Consider the following 18808-nt stretch of genomic DNA (forward strand, 5'->3'; position numbering starts at 1 on the left):
TTCCAGCTGGGATAAGCTGGGAATCTGATGTCTAAATAGAGAACAGAAAGGATCTTTCGGCTGGATGAGTTGTTAACTCTGTGACTTTGGTGAAGATACTGGCAGTTTGCATTTCTTGGTACAGAAAGTATTGATCTTTCCTATTCTAATTGATTCAAGAGGATTCTGGAAGCTTCTCTGTGTGCTACAAGCTGGAAGTTTCTAGCTGATGTGTAAGCTTCTATTCTGCCTAGAAACAGGTAGAAGGTTCCTGATGTTTTGTCTATTCCTTCAGAGAAGCTGAATAGCTGGTTTGAACTGGTTCTGTTATCTCTTTCACTCAAGGTCATGCTGACTAAAATAAAAGGCCCTAAGGAGCCAAAGTTTCACTTTCTAGCTCTCTTCCTTCTGATGTGGTGTTCTGTACATAGTCTGCTTAGTGTTGAGGTTTTAATCTTATTGTAAGTTATTGTAAGTTAAAGTCTGGTGCAACTGGATTTCTTATGGACAGTGCCAATCCTGAATGTATTGGATTTGTGACCATTATGCTAATTTGCCTTCAGTAGCAGTAAAACTCTGCTGAATGAAATTAATTGCCTCTGATCTACTATTTGGGAATCTTGCAACATGCAATTTCTCCTCTGAGACTTAACAGTGAAGAGTGGGTTATGAATCCCCACCCCTTTTTAAATGACACCTCCATAGTCTTGGTTTTTAGTGAACTTCAGTGAATTAGGAAAAACTATCACTTTTTCAGAACTGCAACTGGACATATTTTGAGAAAACAAAATGGTAAAGTCACCTATATGATCCAGGGAGGTGTACAAATACGTTGTGCAATGTTGTGCAATGTTGTTCTTGTTGTAGAAGAGAGAGTACTCCAAAAATATTTCACAGCAGTGAGCTCTCAACTTCAGTTCTGGATTTCTGTCCAGCTGGATTAGAGATGTGTTTCTTCTATGCTAATTACATGCGGCCATCAGGATTCTGACAGGTTGCCAATGTGGTTGACTGACACAAGTCATCATGGGACTCCTCTTCAAAATTGTACATAGAGTTGGTTTCAAACGCTCTCTTTTTTTCTTCAGTGGGTGTATACCAGGAGGGTGGATCTTCATTCTGAGTAAACATGTTTTCAGTTCACCAACCATCAGCTGAGTTGCACCACTGCACTGACATCAATGCACACCTCCAGAGGGCATTAGCCTAGCATGCTGAGAACAGATATGCTGAATCAACAGAGGCATCACAGATCTGATTGCAATGTAATGAAGAGCTATTTAAGTCATTACTTCCACATAAATTACTCAGTGCTTGTAAGTTCCAATTTATAATTGCTGAACATTTTAAGCAGCATGGCTCTTAATCAAGAGGAAGAAGGAACATGAATCCTAGAGTGATGGGAGAGAATTACTACTAAATGGTTTGCCACACATTCCACCAGTGGGCCTACTGTTTATTCCTAGCAACCTCACCATGCCCTGAAGTAGTGGCTGGTAGTAGTCCAGTAGTGGCGCATAAGGACTGGTAGAACGGAAGCCAAGGGAGGACAATAGTAGGTGGAACCAGGGCAAATGGCAGGCAGAGTCAGACCTCATTGGAGGCAAGTAGGAAGAAAAAGCTGAATATTGGTCAACATGGAAGAAGTCATTTTTCTTATTGTAAATATGAAGTGGTATCTATATATCTATCTATCATCTATCTATCTATCTATCTATCTATCTATCTAATCTATCTATCATCTATCTATCTATCTATCTATCTATCTATCTATCTATCTATCTATCATCTATCTATCTATCTACCATCTACCTATCTACCTATCTATCTATATTTAAAACAACAACGTAAATTTCAATTAATATGCATAAAATAAAGCAGAGTTTGATAGATGCTCCAGCCTATCAACAAGCAACAGCAAATCAGCCTCTCATGAGGCTTCTGAGTCTCAAGAATTGCATGGCAAGTTAGGCTTCTTGCTTTCTTCATCTACTGAAGACTATGGGGAGAAATTCTGAGCTGATCCATGGTGGACTGCGGTAGAATATGAAATCCAAGCCAATGCTAATTTTGAGTGCTATTTATTTTTATTAGGAGTGTTTAGAAAGAGCTGCTGTCTTGGGAAACTAAATCTCTGACAGTAAATATAATATGATAGAAGGATCTGGCACAGAATTCAGGTGATCTTTGCCCTTTATTGATATGTGACATTTCTTGAAAAAAACCTTTATTGGATAACTTACCAAGGGACCATTTTTCAATTGTATGCTGTATCCCACGACTTCTGGTATGAGCAAAAATGCACAGAACTAATGCCAGACAGGAGGCTGATGTGCAAGATAGCTGGGAGCAAATTACAGTCCAGAGCTGAAAAAGCAGAAACCTAACGCAACACCCTCTTTGAAATGAATAGAGGATGAACACCAGCAGTGCTTAGTGGATTGTGTCCAATGCCTTTGCACTGTACAGGAAGAGTTCTGAACAAACTCATGGCAGTATAGTTATACAAACATGCCCACAAACACTTAATCCCCTTAATGATACCAACTCCCAAGTTGATAATCAAGTACTTAGTTCACTAAAAAAAACATGTAGCTGGGGAGTTGGTATCATTAAATGAATTAAATGACTGTGTACATGTTTACATAACCGCAGTGTCATGGGTCTATTTAGATATCTCAATTGATGCCAAAAGCATTGGATTCCATTTCCAAACCATGGACTGTTATGCTGTTGAATGGAAAATAACACAGCGAAATTGACTTGTGAGATAGTGTGTTGTTCGATAAGCACACAGAGTGCAATGAAACTGAGTGTTTGGATGGGGGGAAGAGAGAGGCTCGTTTAATTTCATTGTGCACAGGTTGTACAATGACAATAAAGATATTATTAATTAAATTAATTCTGCAGTGCAGTCTCTTTTCATTCAAAAGGTAGCTTGCACTGGTCAACCTTCTGTCCTTAAATCTAGAGTTAAATTGCTCTTGGCAGTCTTGTACATCGATATCCTGTTCGAATATGGCAGAATGCATAAGCATAGAACAGGCATCTCAAACCAATTTATCAACTAGTGTGTGTTTCCTACCTGAACATTCCATTGTACAGTATTCCTTTAGTTAAATGCACCATCTTATGTTTATATGTGGACCATAAAGAAGGCTGATCGCCGAAGAATTGATGCTTTTGAATTATGGTGCTGGAGGAGACTCTTGAGAGTCCCATGGACTGCAAGAAGATCAAACGTATCCATTCTTAAGGAAATCAGCCCTGAGTACTCACTGGAAGGACAGATTGTGAAGCGGAGGCTCCAATACTTTGGCCACCTCATGAGAAGAGAAGACTCCCTGGAAAAGACCCTGATGTTGGGAAAGATGGAGGGCACAAGGAGGAGGGGACGACAGAGGACGAGATGGTTGGATGGTGTTCTCGAAGCTACAAACATGAGTCTGACCAAACTGCGGCAGGCAGTGGAAGACAGGAGTGCCTGGCGTGCTCTGGTCCATGGGGTCACGAAGAGTCGGACACGACTAAACGACTAAACAACAACAACAACAATGTTTATATGACAAATTTCTTACTCCAAAACATTGTTTTCCCCACCAAAATATACATTGGCACTGTCTTCCTGGAGCAGTTGATCATGCATTTTTGTTGTGCCCTACTGGTAACTGTGACATTTGAACAACATTTTATGCAGTTTTATTTTGGTTGTCTGCATTGTATGCCTTTTATTGCACACTGCTTCCATGTTTTAAAAATGTTATGCTACCCGTAAATAGTTTTATTAAATAAATAATGATGATGGCTGATCAGGGATGCAATTCCAGATCCTCCCAGCCAAAGCCCAACATGCAAGCCACTTTGCAAGCCCACTATTCTTTGACTATCAGCAGACACTAATAAAATGGGAATTATACTATGTACCACTTGCTCTCTGAGAGAGCATATTAGGTAGGGGCTGCTGGCTTTCATTTGGCATTGAAATTAAGTGGACCAGAAGTAAATACAGGCTGTTCAGGGTTGGCAACCAAACACTGACAGCAGACTGGTGCACAGGCTTTCCTTTTTGGTAGCACATAGAGGGAGACCAGACAGAAAAAGGCTAGCTCAGTCCAGTGGAGGCGAACAGCAACTTCAAAGAGCATTCAGAACTCAAGTGTGGCTTGTAACAGAAAACGGGACTTGAAAACCTGGAATTTGAGCTAAGTGCCTACCTTGGGGAATGGGATTTGAAGAGAGTATAAAATCAGGGTTCTTTTTCTGGGGGTACGCAAGGCTACCTTTTCCCTCCAAATGCTAAAAGTGTAAGAACTGTAACATCTTTATGGTGAATACCAAGGATTTGTGTCATATAAACGTGCAAACAAACTCTACGATTGAGCCCTAAACTTCTTATTCAGGAATAAGAGACTCATCAGGAGCCCCTCAGTTAATTCCAGAGAGCATTGGGGCTCTGAGGGTCCTCTGTACCAAGAGAGGGGTGTGAAGAACGGCAACATAGGCTGGAAATATATGGATTAATACAGCTGCCTGCATTCTGGGGCTCCCCTTAGGGAAATGGCTATGGACTCTGAAGTTGTGGCTATGAGCCCTCATGTGTCAACACTTACCACTATACCACTGCATAGTTATAATCTATCAATAAGGCCAAAGAAGATGAAAGTTCATACTGGAGGGAAGCTTTAGGCTTGAGACTATGCCAACTACTTACAGAATGTAATATGGAACAGGTTAAATTCATAGATGCTGAAATCCACAATATTGATTTTTGGCCATCCCCCACCCCCTGACAACAACGACAACAACAACAACAACAACAGTTATTTTATTATTTATATGCTGCCCATCTGACGAGGTTGCCACAGCCACACTGGCGGTGTGTGTGTGTATAATGTCAAGGTGCATAATATACAAAGCCAGGCAAATTATTTCAGCACTTACGGAGTAATATTCCACAAGTGCCTCTCCCCATTCCTGGCAGTAAAAATATTCTGCCCTTTCATGACACCCCAAATTAGCTGCCTAAGGAGACCACTGGGATGTACATCAGCCAGCAGGACTTGTACCTTTTCTAAAGCTGAGTGTAACATGAGTACTTCCTTCCTCCCCTCTGTCCTTGGCCAGAGAAGGGAGGGAAGCCTTCTAGAATTTCTGCAACTTGCAGAAAACTGGAGGTCTACATGTTGCCAGACATCCTTCCCAGTGCAGTTTTGTGTTACTCTTATGGTGGCTACTTGCATGTCACCAAAAGGAAAGTGGGGAAAGGACAAAGTTTCCCTGTGTTGATTTATATTTATACAGTGGTACCTCAGGTTACAGACGCTTCAGGTTACAGACTCCGCTCACCCAGAAATAGTACCTCAGTGCTTCAGGATGAGAACAGAAATCGCGGTGCGGTGGTGTGGCAGCAGCAGGAGGCCCCATTAGCTAAAATGGTACCTCAGGTTAAGAACAGTTTCAGGTTAAGAATGGACCTCCAGAATGAATTAAGTTCTTAACCCGAGGTACCACTGTAGATGCAAATTTGGAAATGACTGCAATTATTTGAACAGAAATATAATACATTGCATTATAGACTGTGAGCAAGTGACCTACATGTGCTTGCCTGCTCAGCCTGCTGGTCAAGGCAATTACTGTTGACAGGCAACTTCAAGGCCCTGCTTCCTCTCCCTTCTGATGGTTCAATAACTTGAAACCAGATGTGGACAGGACATCCTTTAAAAAGAGAACACCTTCAAATAGAGGGCAGAGGATGTAAAGTACAGCCCATGGCACACACTAGTTACTCTGCCATGTATAGCGGTCAATCCTATAGCACTGCAATATTCCAAGCACCCATTTCTGTTCCACTCCCTCAGTCTGGAACAGCCGGTCAGTGAAGGAGGACTTCAGCCCATCTCTGCACCAGCAGACTGACTGCCTTTTGGCAGGGCAATAAATCAGAACAATAATTTTAATGGGCTGATTTATTGAATGTCAGCAGCTGCCACTGACACACAGGAACTACTTTTGCCAACTAGACTGCCTTACACATGGGGCATGGCTTTAATGTCCAGGAGATTTCTGGGTACTGCTTATTTTGCTGAACTTGCCAAAGACCATGCTTTGTTTGTCTGTTTTTAAGTTCTAGAAGGACATTTGGCCTGTCACAGCGGGCTGAGTGGAACTGAGCAATCACTATACAATGGTACCTCAGGTTCAGTACTTAATTCGTTCCGGAGGTCCCTACTTAACCTGAAACTGTTCTTAACCTGAAGCACTTTAGCTAATGGGGCCTCCTGCTGCTGCCGCACCGCCGGAGCACGATTTCTGTTCTCATCCTGAAGCAAAGTTCTTAACCCAAGGTAATATTTCTGGGTTAGCAAAGTCTGTAACCTGAAGCATATGTAACCTGAAGCATATGTAACCCAAGGTACCACTGTACCACTTTGCATCCTGTATGGCTTTAAATAAAACCTAGAGATAAATACGGAACTTTTTTTTCCCTTACAAGATTTTGAATCCATTTTCTTGAAGAAATATTCATTGTACGTATTATGGTAAAATGTGTTTCTTTATATTATATCCAATGAAGTCCCATTAGTGCAAGGGCATCTGTCTGTGCAATGGGACCTCCTCTCTCCCTCTCCCCTCATCTGTTCTGGGAGTTCCCCCAACCCTCCTGAGTAGATTGAAGGGTGTCCACAGGGCACCCTATTGTGCAGGGATACATCCTTGCACTAAGGGGCCAACTAAGTTGGGTACAACCCTTGCATTGCTGCACACTTTTGTTCTCTCCTCCTGTTTTGTTACTTTGTTATTGGCTGTCCTGTGGTTTCCTTTTATTATTTTAATGCAAACTACATTTATATTTGTTATATATTTTGGTAAACCACCCTAGGACCATTCATTGAATGGAGGACTAGAAGTATAAGCAATAAAAAGTGGAAAAAAGAAAAAGAAAAAAGAATTCAGATATGAATTCATAACTGAAATGTAAAATGCCCATCTTCCCAAGGAAATGGAAAAGGTCAAGATTTATCTTCCTAGTACAAAGAAGGAAAAGAGAGGTGATGCTTATGTACCGAGACAAATAGCCAAGACACCTGAGCAAGCCACAGATGCATTTTTCAAAACATCTATCACTGCTAGAAATTGTATTAAAGTCATGCCATTGTTAAACAAGCTTTTCAGAAAAGCCAAGGCAGGCCAGCCACATGGGCTCCACAATTTCTGTCTACAGGAGGCTGGTGTGCAGCAGCAGGAACTGCTGACAAGTCATGGTGAAAAAGGTAAAGATATAATGCTTTTAAACCTCTAGGGAGGATGGAAGGAAAGTAAGATATAACAGACTGCAGTATCAAAAGGGGGCTACTCACTTGCTTTTCTTAGCAGTGTAGGGGTGTTGGGGGCAGGGAAAGGAGAGCTCCACTGGGAGCTAGAAGGTACTGACATTGCATAACTGATGCAGCAGCAGAGAGATAAAATGCAGCGTTCCAAAAGCTTGATTCACAAAGACATAAAATAAAAGACAGGTGTGAGAGGGAACAGAGGTTGGGCAATGAAATCTGGGAAGCAAATGAAGATAGCTTTCACCTAGCATCTCTACAGTGCAGACTTGGAAATAAATAAATAAAATTGTCCAGCAGCACCTTATAGACCAACTAAGTTTGTTCTGGGTATAAGCTTTTGTGTGCATGCACACTTCTTCAGATACCAGTGTGCATGCACACGAAAGCTTATACCCAGAACAAACTTAGTTGGTGTCTAAGGTGCTACTGGACAATGTTTTTATTTATTTCAACTGCATCAGACCAACACGGCTACCTAACTGAGTACAGACTTGGGTGCAGGATTACAGCTCAGTTAGGCTCATTTGAATCCTAACCATGTAGTCCAAGCATGTAGGATCTGAGTCTTGGAGAACATTAGAGCTGAAGAGTTGCACGGCTGTTTCCACATCCTTTGGATCGTGTTTCTCAAAGAGGAGCAATCCCCTCCTCTATCACATACTGCATGGCAACCAACTCCCATTTTTTTGGAATGAAGGAGAAATTTCAAAAGCCACTTCTAATATGGCTTGAGGGAGGTCTACTGTTCATGGTGGGTGAGTGGAAGAGTAAGACTCAAGTAGTTCTTTTGATCACTGCCATAGTCCCTACAAGGTTAAGGTGTGGACTAATGTCAGAACTGAAATGTAGGCAGTCAGTGAGTGAGAGCTGGGAGCCAGGAAATCAGAGCAAGGAGTCAAGGCAGATTCAGCAGTGGAGGATAAGAGAAAGCAAGGGGCTCAAGTCAAGGTCAGAGAACAAGTTAAGGATCAGAATGAGAGAGCAAGCTGAGAGCCAATAAATATTTAAATTGGTCAGGAGAAACCCCAGACCATCTGAATAGGGAGTCTTTATCAAGATATCTCCTGTTGAGAAGCACCAATTGGCAGCTTGGGTAGATGGAAATATTTCAATGCAGGGGAAGAAATCATTTTCTATGGACAAGAAGGGGAAACCTGTGGTGCTCCAGATGTTGTTGAACTCCACCTAGCATCCTGACTAAACACTGGCTATGCTGGCTAAGTCTGATGGATAGTTGGATGTCCAGCAATACCAGAAGGACCATGAGTTTCCCATTCTTGGCCGAAAGAGATGGTTCAACCTGCAACACCTGTGCATGGAACTATCGGTTTTCTCTTCTACTCCTGGCAGCTTCTGGCATGTAGTCACTATCTTGCAGCCTAACCTATTTCACAGATTTGGGGAAGAATAAAGGGGGCAGAGGATGCACATTATCCCAAGATCCTTAGTGCAGGGATGAGATGGGATTAGATGATACAAAATCATTTGGTCTTTTGTATGCCATATTTCTAAGCTAAAAAACAAAACAGAGGGGAGCAGTTTAATATAATGATTGTTCTGACCATCCATTGCAAATTAAGCATAATTGGCAAGGTTACAAAGTGCAATCAAACATTAATGCTAGTGTTTCAAGCCTTTATATTGCAGTTAGTTAATTTAATAGCAGTGCCTTTTAAAAACACAATCAATACAGTCAAGAGGTGACAAAAAATAGCTGTATGTTCCACCACATGATCTAGACCTTAGCATCTAAGCCCAGATTAGAATTCTACTACTAAAGGCTAAAATCGTGGGTGAGGTTGTTCAGCTGCCTGTTGTATACCATTTCCTCAAGTGGGTAGAGCAATGGAGTGAAATATGGCAACAGCTTCCAGGGCCAATGCCACGTAAAGACATTTTAAAACAAAGTAACACATAACTCACCTTCTCATAAGCACAAAATGCTACATTTTAAACATTCTAATCAGCAATTATGCTGTCAATATTTTATATAAGGCCTAGCACTGATTGAAAAAGGAATAAAAAAACAGAATAAGCAAAGTGTGGTTAATTTACTACTACTATTTATTTCATTTATGAATCATGCCCATAAAGCATCCCAAAGTGATTTACAATATTGCACGTGCGTGCACGCACGCACGCACACACACACACACACACACAGTTTAAACAAAATTATATACATAGAAAAGCATACTTGGACTACAAACCTGCTCTTTCAGGGGGAGGACAACCCCATCCAAAGCAGGCAGTTGACTAAATATCCAGATTTGGAAACTGCCCACCCACAGTGTCTCCGTCTTACCCAGGTTCAGAATCAATTTATTGGCCCTCATCCAGCCCACTACGAAGACCAGGCACCAGTCCAGGAGTTTTGAGCTTAGTTTTTCACTGGGAGGAGAAAATTGTCTGTGTGTATTTTTCCTTCTAGTAAACATCTCTCCAGCACTCTGCTGTCTCCCCATTGGCCTGAACTTCCTGATTTCATAAAAGCCCCACTGGAAGAGTCAATGATATCTTCCACTGGGTTTTAATGGAAGTGTTGGAAGGCTGCAGGGTGTTGCTCACTGATGAAATGACTTGTAGAATGAAAGAAAGGACACACACAAACACACCCAGCCACCTCCAAAGTAGAGTGAACTTGACAAAAATAACCACCTATCCATGAAAGTTTCAGTGCAATTTTCTCTTCCCATGATCACAGAGATATACACTAATTTTTTAGCACAGTACTAAAATATCTGTATACATACTTGAATTAAAACACAAAGAAGAAAAAAAGAACAGTGCCTGCACCTTGAGCCTTGCATATGTTTAGTGGGGTCACTATGTTTGCCCCAGTACTACTATTCCAAACTGGAAAGCCCTTGACAGTATCCCATCATGCAGAGTAAAACAATGCATTCAGAACAGGGTACTGGATGAGTTCTCACCCACATGAAGAATCAATGGAGCTACTGGAATTGTTGCCCTATTACTTACATACATTATTCACAACTAAGAATTAAGTCAGGAGTTTTGGATAACCAAGGTTTAATAAAGGATAGGATTTTTCAGCTTGTTAATCATTTGCGTGGTGGGGAATGAACCATTAGCACTTAAAAAACCCCAACAGAATCCAGTAGTTCTACAATCAATTCATGTATAATGAAATCACAAAGGAAGGTCTAATGCTCGGTCGCAAGGCTATATACAGGACGGTTAACGCAGATAAGCAGGCATAAATAACCACCAATGCATAATAAGACTGCAATGATTATTTTTTTAAAAAAATATAACCATCAGTTTTTTGATAGAGTAAAAGATGTACTATGCATAGGCAGGTGTGGTAATGAAGTCAAAAGCTGCACATGCACAAAAGCTGCAGATTTGATTAGCTCTATTTTTCATAACCTCTTTTTGCACATAATAACTAAAACAAGTTAATACTGTTTGTCATTCTAACCTTTGGTGTTCTGATTGTTCTCCTGTTCAAAAGCAGCCATAAAACAAAGTAATTCTATCATTATCTGCTAATCTATCATTTGCAAATAGAACTCCACCACTATTCATATTGTTCTTGCAAGCAGAAAGGCTTCTTTCTGTTGCCTATGATTTATTTCATTCACTCCTGATGTTTCACTGCTCCGATAATCAGCTCAAGCAAGGTAGAAAGACTCCAAACACCTGCGGCGATCCAGCGGAAAGTGAAGTTGTTGGGAGGGGGGAAGCCCAGACCACCTGGCGAGACAGAGCTAAGGAACTGCACGCTTCCTAGCTGGCAGAAGTCTCATTTTAAATCTCTCAGATGTTACATCGGATGAGTCTGACAAAGTACATGATTAGTTTTCCAAAGCACAGAAGTACGGTCTGAAAACTTGAAAGTTTAAGCTTTGGTTATCTTTATTCATGCCTGCTGCCAGATCGTTGGCACTCTGCTGCTGGGCCATAGTTCTTGTCTCTTGACATTTCATCACTTTGTGCCTCAGGGCCAGTTCCTGCAGTCATTTCCCCTTCCATGCAGGGAACCATGGCCTGTCCTCCTCAGTCAGTTGCATGCCGGCAATTATGTGGAGGAACTGAAGTGTAAGCTGGCTGCACATGGACACACAGCTGGAGGTGATTTGTGCACCTGCGGTGACACTTGTTTCAGACACCTGGATGGTTAGAATTGCTATTGCTGTATCCTTGACCCACACTCCTGAGTGGGTAGCCAATAACCCTTACAATAACGATCAAGCTTGAGCTAGAGTTTGTCCTCTAGTATCCTCCTGAGCACTCCTAAAAGCTGCCAGGGAGGGAGCAGAACCTCCAGTTACCAATGCACAGATCCTAATTCATGTGTTCATCATCTTCTAACAGTGTGTGAACCAGAGATGATGAACTTGTGGCCCTCCACATGTTGTCAAGACCCCAACTTCCATCACCCCTAACCACTAGGTATTCTGGCTGGGACTGATGGGAGTTGGAATCCCAAAAACATCTGGAGAGTCATAGACTCACCATTCTTGGGTCACACTGTATTCAGTTGGGTCCAGTATTCTCTGAACTCTGACTGGCAGTGACCATCCAGAGTCTCAGGCAGAAAGGTTGTCGCATCACCTGCATGACTCTAATTTCAAAATGTAAGTGTGTGAATATGTGCACTGAGACTTCGGGATAGGAGTATGCGCTAAATCATAACACACATACAGAGGTAATGGAGCAATGAGCTTCATAATGTCCCTTTCTTGTAAGATAATTCAAAAAATATATATCTAGCAATTATGGTTTGTGCCAGTTGATTCATCAGTTACGAAGCTTGAAGGTCAAGGGATTTGACTCAAAGTTCTAGTCATTCTCTGTTACACACTAGGGATGACAAGGGAGAAATTCACTTTGTTAAAAGGTAAGTTCATTTAGAATCAGATTCAAAAGCAAAGCATGAATAATTTAAAGTACAGGGAAAATATATTGAGAGCATGTACCACAAATTATGTTTTAATTAGTTGGAGGGTACCATATTGAATATCCCTGATTTGCATAATGAAGACTTATAGGGCAGGAAGTTATATTGGCAAGCACCAAGAGTCAGGGCCTTTCTAATGGTGGCCCCACAATTGTGAAATGAGCTCTTTTTGGGACTGTAGTTGGCTCCCTCATTGTCATTTTGGCAGGCCTTAAAACATTTATCTTTCAAGTTGCTTTTACTCAAGAGGTGAATTAGGTGCTGTTTTCACCTTAGTGACCTGTTTTCATCTATGCCTGTTACGACTTAATGAAATAGATGTTTTAATTTTGTTTACAGATGATTCTGTAGTATATTATCATGATTATTTTAGTGATTTAATCAGTTATTGTAGGCTGCCTTGGGAAAGTATTTTGTTTTGAAATGTGGCTAGCAAAATTTATTAAATACTAGAGGCTGCTGCCCCTTCTTGCTCTGGTTTCCAAACCTGCCTACTCACCAACCCCTTTGCCAACCACCCTTCCCCGACATGTGATTCAGCTTACCTGAATCCCCAATCCCTTTTAAAGGAGGGGGAGATGGTTTACAAAGTGGCTTGCTCTGTGAAGTGTCTCTCTCCCCTCTGTTAAGCAGCTATGCTTAACAGAGGGGGAGCATTTCAGAGAACAGATTACTGGACCACTCTATGATGTGCCTCTATTAAATAGCTTGTCTAAGCTACCTGCCACCAGCACAGCTAGCACGCTCACCTGCCTGCCATTTATCATGCTGGAGTTGGCATGGCCACCTACAGATCGCCACACAAACTGCAGCATGACAACAGCCTTACATTTTTATGTATATTGGAAGAAATAAAAAGGTTGATTTTGGGGAAATAGGTTTGAGTTTATTTATTTATATCATGATTTACTGAAAAACAAACCAACCAACCAACGAACCAACCAAACAAACAAAAAACTCCCAGAGAAGTGTACAGCATAATAGCTGAACTGTGACTAAAAGGACCAGGAAAGGCACCCCTTATTTCTAGAAAACCTGCATATATTATTGAGGCAACCATCTAAGCTTACAGACTAAGACTCCTTCGATCTGTCATTGTTTTGCAAGTGGGATTCAGTCATATACTGGCAAATTCGGACCGTACAATTGAAGTGTATTTGGTATTGTGCAACACCACCCCCACCCTCACCTAACAAAACCCAGATTTTTTGAGGTAAGGAAAGTGATGGGAACATATACTGGAAAATGCGGGATAACAATGTGATGTGGTATAAACTCCCCACAAACAAACTGAATTACTTCTCAATAAACAGCAGACATCGTATAAACTCCCCCATGAACTTTGTGCTAACTAAGTAAGACTTGCGCCCTGTAAACAGGTCATCTGGAAGTGACCTAAGAAATAAATCCCACTAAAACCCAAAAAACTTCCTAGCAGACATGTTTCAGATTGGGCTATTGATCCTCTATCTATAGAGCCAGGAAGCTAGAGGACCTGGAAATGAAGTGTGTGCACAAGGACTGTACCAGAGGGCATTGGGCTTATGAATGAAAGGTCAATGTGCTTATCATGAAAGAATCTGTCAGAGCTGAACTGTATCATCACTTCAGCAACTATTTTTAAGGTTGTTTTTTTAAAATCAAAACAAAACAAAACAAAAAACCTCTCCCATCACAGCAGAGGCACATTAGCTCTAAGTGCTCACCATGCTGGAACATATTTAATTGTAACACCAGCATTCTTTGACCTTTTGGAAGCAGAGAGGACCTTTCAGCACCATCTGTACTGATCACAGAAACCTGCAGTTTAACGGCTTTTATCTTCTCTTTTATACTGACCACTGCATGTCCAGAACTGTTACTTTTGGTCTTTGCAAATTAACCCAAGTTGACCTACCAAAGATTTAAATTGCTTCAGAAAGAGGGAGAGGGAGTAATCATAATTATAACACTCTGTATCCAGGGCATTTGTCATTTTGCATAAAGTTACCCATAATGCTGCAGTTTCGAAGAGGTCATGTAATCTTATTAAATCTATCCCAAGGCTCGCACCGTGTTTAGCAAGTCTTTAGCTATGGTGATAAATGTGTTTAGTCCTGGCAGACTCACTGTTTTGGATTTTATTATTCAATTCTGTACACATCGTTCCCCCCCCCTTTTCTTTCAAGGGGGATGTATTTAATCATTTTGGAAAATGGGACAGTGAAAAACTGGATGGCCTTTACTCTGTACTCTGCACCCAGTTAGTTATAGAAATGGAAGCAGAGTAATGAGCTGAGCTTAGGGATAAGGGAAATTTTTGAGTTTGTTTTGTGTTTATGGAAAGCTATCTAATAAGCACTTCTCCAATATGTAAACCAAAACACAATTTTTACCCTCCAACATTCCTTAAATGAAAACAGGGAAATTTCTCACTCCCCCGCCAATGGACTCTCCTCAACCCTCATTTTTTGTCATCCCTCACAGAGCATTTCCTATCAGAAGAAGGGCAAGCGCCACAGCCACTATACCAACAGGACACAGCACACACACCGTTCACCATCCTGAGAAATCCTTCTCATCCTGATTTGATTTGATTCTTTGGTAGATTTACAAAAAGAAAAACACATACCAATACAGTGGTACCCCGGGTTACAGATGCTTCAGGATACATACTCTGCTAACCCAGAAATAGTACCTCGGGTTAAGAACTTTGCTTCAGGATGAGAACAGAAATCGTGCTTCGGTGGCGCGGCGGCAGCAGGAGGCCACATTAGCTAAAGTGGTGCTTCAGGTTAAGAACAGTTTCAGATTAAGAACGGACCTCCAGAACGAATTAAGTTCTTAATGCGAGGTACCACCGTATTTATTTATTTTTTGAAAAGGGCAAGATTAGAGACAGACACACAAAGCATAAAAGAAAAATCCACACCCCTTGCCACTCCACTCTGTACCTCTGAGCTGGTGCATCAAGTGAGGTTGGGCCTCAACAGTGGCAGGCTCTCCCTCCCCACATCTGCTCTCCAACAGCTGCTAAGAGCTGCGCAAGCAAGATGGCTGGCAGTAGCAGCCCTGGAGAGGCAAATAAATGCTCCTGTGCAGCCACCACTCTGTGGCTGCTGCTCAGGACAAACACCTCCTCACTGTGAGCTCAGCGGTGACAGCACTGGCAGTGAAAATAGGGACATTCCAGGATGAAATCAGAAGCTGGGAGGGCTTTCATAATTCCAAGACTGTCCCAGGGCAGGTCTCCACCAAAATAGAGTATACACAAAAATGCATGCATGAAGAAAAAATGTGCATACAACACACATATTGGCGAAAAGTTCTTACAAAAATGCATTATATTGGGGAAATTGATTGCAACAATTTATATGTTAGTCAAAACCGCATACAAAAAAGTGTGCATTTGCAGAAACTGACACTGAAATGCAGACAAATTTTCATGATAATATTTATGTCTATTTTAAAGTAAATTGCTGTAGAAATGTGAACTAAGGTTAGCACTGTGGGGTGGGAGAGAGAAACTGATATTGACAGATCCCCTAGCTGAGCGATCCAACTGAGGACCTAAAATACTTCAAGGAATTAGTTTCATTCACTTTCAATTAGCTAGCACCCTGAAAGGACACACAGAGAATTCACCTCTAAAAAGATTTCTAGGGCTTGTTGATCAGAAGGTCGGCGGTTCAAATCCCCAACACGGGGTGAGCTCCTGTTTAAAAGGTATGGATGTGGGAAAGAAATTTTTAATGGGATTAAAGCTATATATACAGAGCAAAAAGCAAAACTGATTGTCAACAATGTTGTTACAGAAGATATCAAAATAACAAAAGGAACTAGACAGGGATGTCCACTTTCACCATTGTTATTTATAACGGTCCTGGAGGTCCTTTTGAGGGTGATTAGGCAAAATAATTTAATAAAAGGGGTGACAGTTGGCCAGAATGAATATAAAGTGAAAGCCTTTGCAGATGATCTGGTAATAACAATTGAAGAACCAACAGAAGGTGTAACAGAAGTATTGAAGGAGATGGAGCAATTTGGAATGGTAGCAGGGTTTAGACTAAATAAAAAGAAAACCAAAATAATAGCGAAAAATATGGACCAAAGTATGATTGAATTATTGCAACAAAAAACAGAGATAGGTGTGGTGAAAAAGGTAAAATATTTGGGAATCTGGCTAACTCCCAAAAACATTGACTTATTTCAAAACAATTATATTCTGGTGTGGAACGAAAATAGGAAAGACCTGGAAGTATGGAGCAGACTGAAACTATCCTTTTGGGGTAGAATTTCTTCTATAAAGATGAGCGTCCTTCCTAAGATGTTATTCTTGTTTCAGACTATCCCCATAATAAAGGGGGTATCAATCTTTACAGAGTGGCAGACTGATATCTAGGTAGGGCAAGAAGCTGAGAATGAATTTTAAGTTATTAACAGATGTGAAGGAAAAAGGAGGCTTTGCCCTGCCAGATTTGAAATTGTACTATGAAGCAGCCTGTCTCTGTTGGTTGAAAGAATGGATAAAATTAGAAAGTAAGGAATTATTAGACCTTGAAGGTTTTGATAATAGATTTGGATGGTACGCATATTTGTTGTGTGAGAAGAAGAAAATACACAAAGGGTTTGGGAGCCACATATTCCAAGGTCCAAGTATGGGATAGGTATGAAAACCTATTAGAACCAAGAGTTCCGCATTGGTTATCTCCGTTAGAGATTATGTCTGTGAAGAAAGTAAATATGAGAAGTAATTGGATTACTTATGGAGACTTAATAATTAAAGAAGGAGGTAAATGGAAGATAAAACCATATGAACAAGTTAAGGATCATGTTTATGATTGGTTGCACTATTTTCAGGTTAATGAAATGTTTAAAAAAGATATCAAAGAAAGTGGGTATATGGAAAAAGATTCAAATTTCAAACAGATATAATAAACAATGATTGTAAAATTCTGTCAAAAATGTATAAGATATTGTTAGAATACAAAAGATGAAGAAGTTAAAACGGTAATGATACAATGGGCCAGAGATTTTGGATATAATATACAATTTGATGATTGGGAAGAATTATGGAAGGAAAACTTAAGATTTACTGCATGTACGGCGTTAAAAGAAAATATCATGAAAATGTTTTATAGATGGTATATTACACCGGTAAAATTAGCAAAAATGTATAAAACCTGTAATAAATGTTGGAAATGTAAAGAAAAAGAAGGAACGTTTTATCATATGTGGTGGGAGTGTAAGAAAGTGAAGAGCTTCTGGGAGATGATATATAAGGAGATGAAAAAAATGTTGAAGTATACATTTGTTAAGAAACCAGAAGCCCTACTTTTAGGCATTACATGAAAGTAAATAAGAAGGAAGGATTATAAACTTTTTCAATACCCAGTTACAGCAGCAAGAATTCTACTGGCCCAGAAGTGGAAATAAGAGGAAATACCGACGAAAGAGGAATGGAGGATGAAATTAACAGACTATGCAGAACTGGACAAGTTAACAGGGAAAGTTAGATATCTTCGAGACCAAAAGTTCATCGAGGACTATGGGAAATTTGTGGAATATCTGAAAAACATGTGAAGTACAAACAACGCTAGTGGGGTTTAAAGAAGCACTGTAAAAACTGAGGTATATTGTTAAATGAAAATGGATGATTGGAGCGGGGACTTATGGCAATAGAGAACAGAAGAAATGCGTAAGCAAGAGTTAAATATGGATGATTTTCAGAGAAGTTGAAGGAAGTCCAAAAGTATGGAATTTGTGAAAATTTGGATCAAAATTGTATATTTATGTTAAAAATTAATAAAAAGCAATTTTTTTAAAAAAGAAGAGAGGATACCAGCGGGAGTAGATAAATAGGTACCGCTGCAGCGGGAAGGTAAATGGTGTTTCCATGCGGTGTCCCGTTGCGCCAGAAGCGGTTTAGTCATGCTGGCCACATGACCCAGAAAGCTGTCTGCAGACAAACGCCATCACCCTTGGCCTGAAAGTTAAGGGGAGCACCACACCCCAAAGTCGATTTCGTCTGGACTTAACCGTCCAGGGGTCCTTTACCTTTTTATTAAGGGGGTTAGAAATGCTTTTAAATAAGTAAATGAAATCATACCATTGCTAGATAATAACTAGCTGTATATCATCAGTTCAAGTTACTCTTCTATGCCTCAAACTTGGACCAGTTTGGTATGCATGGATAGATATGTCTCTGAAACACACACACACAAACACACACACATACCCCAAAACAATACAAAACAAAACTGGCTGCTCCATTGTATTGAGAATGTGTACAATTGGATTCATTCTTTGTTAAATGTTACTAGTATTTTTGGTATTGATGGAGTGGGTGAACTACACAATGAAATCATTTTTTGTGTGCTTAGTAAATAGGAAAAAGCTGCTAGAATCGTGAAGCAATTACTTTTTCCGTATAACTCATGAGCTATGCTTAAATTCAGGAATGCAGTTAATAGCCTCAGAGAAAAAAGAGTTGTTGTTTTTTTAAAAAGAAAGATGTAATTTCTTTAAAGCAACAACTCAGCATGGAAAGAATGTTAGAGATACAGATAATAGAAACAAAAATATGTAACAA

The 18808-nt window shown here is 40.4% G+C and overlaps 1 protein-coding gene and 1 long non-coding RNA gene across 8 annotated transcripts in view; one reads left to right on the forward strand and one right to left on the reverse strand.

Moving 5' to 3' along the window:
- LOC310852974 overlaps nucleotides 1-18035 on the forward strand; it is a 472952-nt gene extending 454917 nt beyond the window's left edge. Inside the window, exon 2 of the long non-coding RNA XR_014568498.1 lies at nucleotides 17216-18035. This is a non-coding gene — a long non-coding RNA (uncharacterized lncRNA). The remainder of the gene's footprint in view (nucleotides 1-17215) is intronic.
- Nucleotides 1-18808, reverse strand: part of GRID2 (glutamate ionotropic receptor delta type subunit 2) — an 835972-nt gene that overhangs the window by 436451 nt on the left and 380713 nt on the right. The window lies entirely within an intron of this gene.

This window comes from Podarcis gaigeae, assembly GCF_964106915.1.
Source record: "Podarcis gaigeae genome assembly, chromosome: 9".
Taxonomy (NCBI): Eukaryota; Metazoa; Chordata; class Lepidosauria; order Squamata; family Lacertidae; genus Podarcis; species Podarcis gaigeae.